Source organism: Triticum dicoccoides, chromosome 7A (assembly GCF_002162155.2).
Source record: "Triticum dicoccoides isolate Atlit2015 ecotype Zavitan chromosome 7A, WEW_v2.0, whole genome shotgun sequence".
In the NCBI taxonomy this organism is placed as follows: domain Eukaryota; kingdom Viridiplantae; phylum Streptophyta; class Magnoliopsida; order Poales; family Poaceae; genus Triticum; species Triticum dicoccoides.
The window spans coordinates 720,775,229-720,778,495 of record NC_041392.1 but is presented as its reverse complement, the minus strand read 5'-3'; the positions used below and the strand labels follow the sequence as shown (position 1 = coordinate 720,778,495).

Genomic DNA, 3,267 nt, shown 5'->3' with positions numbered 1-3,267 from the left:
AAGAGAGCTGTTATCTCAACAGGAATGGCAGTTTAGTCTTGGCAACATGGCATCTTAAGCCTACTAGCGGCGTTAGGATTGTTTTGCTTCTTTCGTTGTTATCTATTGCAACGATTTAGTTTACTAGGTTTGTCTCTGCTGATGTCGTCATTTGCGATGGCTGTATGCGTCTCTGACAGAGCTGGCAAGAGAACCGATAATAATCAATAAAAGCTTCCATTGAAAAAAAAAAGGACATCTCACCATCTTTAGGAGTCCACAAAGATTATGTCAGGCCCACTTCGCTTTCCAGCCCACGTCAGGCGCGGCCCAGGCTGGCTGCTTTCCTCTTCCTTACCTCTACAGTGGTGCTAACCTAACGCCCGGCAAGACAGCCGCCGGCCGTCGAAACGCACGCCGCCGCACGCCCTCTCTCTCCGGTCAAGACGCGCACGCCGCACCGCCGTCCCCCGTTGATAAGGTCTCACTCAACCTCTCCTACTTTCTACCCCCCCTGTGTCCGTTGCTTGCGGCATCGCTGCACCCGTAGGGTCTGTCTGATGGGGGCTGTGTCCGTTCGGTCCATGTAAATTAGTCTGAAGAACAGCAAAATCCATTAAACATGAGCCCGCTTCTGGACGCAAGCGTATCTGAGCTATGAACAAAGGATTTGGGTGCAGTCTGCAGTGTGTCGTGTTGGGAGCCGGCCGCAGTTGTTACAGTATCAACACCTGGATTACAATCCCTGTTAGTAGTCCACTCCGGTGGTTTGTTTCAGCCTGAATTCGTCTTAGATTGATTCGCCACAAGGGTGCGGCGATCTTATGCTGATGCAGAGCCGATTAGTTTCAGAACTGCCTCAGTTCGACATCAGTATTTCGCTCCTGTTATCTGCTTCAGTCTGAATCTATCTTAGGTTGCCTTGCCAACAGGGCTGGTTTGTTTTCAGAGCTGCCACTAGCATAGCATTAGCATTTTGTTTTGTACCGCTGAAGAGTTTTGCTACGATTCATATTGTTGAGTGGGCTATACATATGAATTTGTTGATTTCCCATTGGTTTCGTCATTTGAGCTTTGAATTTTCTTGTCAGGTTCAGCTGTGGATGACGGACCAGATGAATGCTGCGGCAAGTCTTAATCCAAGAGCGAGAGCCACCCTGGTTCTCGCTGGGGAATCGTTCACAGTCAGCTCCGAGTCCGGTACCCTGTCGGAGCAGCTGGCGGCAAATGAGGGAGAGGAGCATGGTGATACTCAAGGAGTACATTACCAAGCACAACGCTCCGAACGATGTCCCTGATGAATCCATCGAGGGCTCATCTGATGAGGAGGGTGAAGCACTTGCCAAAACCCCGCCAAAGAAATCTAAGAAGAAGTGATCGTCCTAAATCTCATCATATTTATCGTGCTCTTTCTTAGTCTCCTCTTGCAAAGATCAGAGAACATGCTGTCATCACTTGCTACTATTGCCCTGACACGAAAAAGATCAAGTTATCGTTAGGCACTAACTGCTTGTTTATGGAATTGTTATCTGAAGATATGTGCAGGGGTAGTTTGCACCTTTCTGTACAAATCGTCTGTTAGATGTTTTGCTTTGGAGGGGAATATACGAGCTTCAGCACAAAAGTTCTTTGCTGTTAAATGTCCATGTTCAGTAAGGTGCCAACAACTCAATTGAAATCCAACAAGCTGTTTCATGAAAAGTATATCGTGTTATAGTGTATTTTCTGTACACATGCATCAAACTGTGGGTTAAAAAAAAAGCTTCCGGCACACTCAATCAACCATGTTTTTTAGTTTCCTTGACAGTAAAAAATAGTGTTAAAAACTATGTTTCCAAGCCCTGTCAAAATTCCTGAAGCTTCTCCCTTGTGTCTGGTTCACATATCTTCCTCAGCATAGTACCGCTCTCTCGCTCAACGTGCTGAAAACGCCTGACGACCTGTTGTGCTATGTGTTGTTGTTCAAGTGTCTATGTCAAAACAACTAGTTAACCAATAACAATCTTCCTGTTCCGGTGACGGTGAGACACTGAACAATGGAACAAAAAGCAAACTCCCAATCTCACAGTAAGTAAACTATTTGTAAAGTTGTACACTACTCTCTCCGTTCCGAATTACTTGTCTTGGATTTGTCTAGATACAGAGGTATTTAGCACTAAAATCTAGACAAATCTAAGACAAGTAATTCGGAACGGAGGGAGTACATAAGAACATGATATCTGTGCTTTTGTGGAGTAGCTTTCCCGAGCAGATCGTAGGAATAACCGTGCTTAGATTAAACTGGTAGTAAGATATTTTGGTAATAAACACTGTTCTGTTCTGTTCTGAACACAATACAGAAACTCCGACAGCATGAACTCAATTTGGGATTGGCAGCAACACACTAGGACATGTCACTCACGATACAAGTGTTTCCTCTCGAACCTTCTGGCCGGTTTCACTCCTTGTTTGTGATTAATGATACACGTGGTTACTTAAAGAAAAAGGCCACTCGCGATACTGGAACTGCAATTGATGTATAAGCACAAACATGCTGTCGCAGTGGCACATTTTTAAATGGAGACAAAATTGAAAAGAATTGCCTAGCTAAGTAACTGAAAACTGGATGCAAATTGCTATAATCCACTGAGCGGCATGCACAGAATCCCCCCGCCCCACACACACACCAATACAAAGAGTGCCTCATCGAAAGTGAATCCACCGCCGCCGCCACCGTCCCCGCTTTCTCGGTGGAGCTCTTGGGTGCCTCCATCCCGACGACAACGATCGATTGGATGTGTAACATAGCGGCCGGTTTTCTTCCTAGTGTTTTTCAATTGGTTTATATATTTAATTTTGAGAAAATAAGGACAAATATTTTTTTAAAGTAAACATCTTTTTGAAAATTTGAAAACATTTTAATAAACATGAGCATTTTATTAAAAAAATTGAACATTTTTGAACCTTCATGAACAATTATCAAATTGGGGATTTTTTTTAATTGTGATTTCTAAAATTCAAACTTTTTTGAAATTTAAGGTACATTTTAATTTTTTTAAATCCAATATATCTGGAAATTCAGGAACATTTTTTAATCCAATTTTTTTGGAAGTTTCAGGAATTGTTTTTCAAAAAATAAAAACATTTTGATTGCATACTTTGATTGTACAGAGTCACACACTAGAAACTGCTAAGTTGTTAAACCGTACGCTTTACAGATTTCTGCCGAGATTTCTAAGATTATAAAACACATTACCCAAGATCTCTCAAAAAAATTAATTTATGAAGACATGCCATATTTTCTTACAT

General features: G+C 42.4%; 1 pseudogene; it reads left to right on the top strand.

Moving 5' to 3' along the window:
• Positions 1–363: 363 nt before the first annotated feature.
• On the top strand, positions 364–1,625 carry LOC119330982 (annotated as a pseudogene).
• The last annotated feature ends 1,642 nt before the right edge of the window (positions 1,626–3,267 follow it).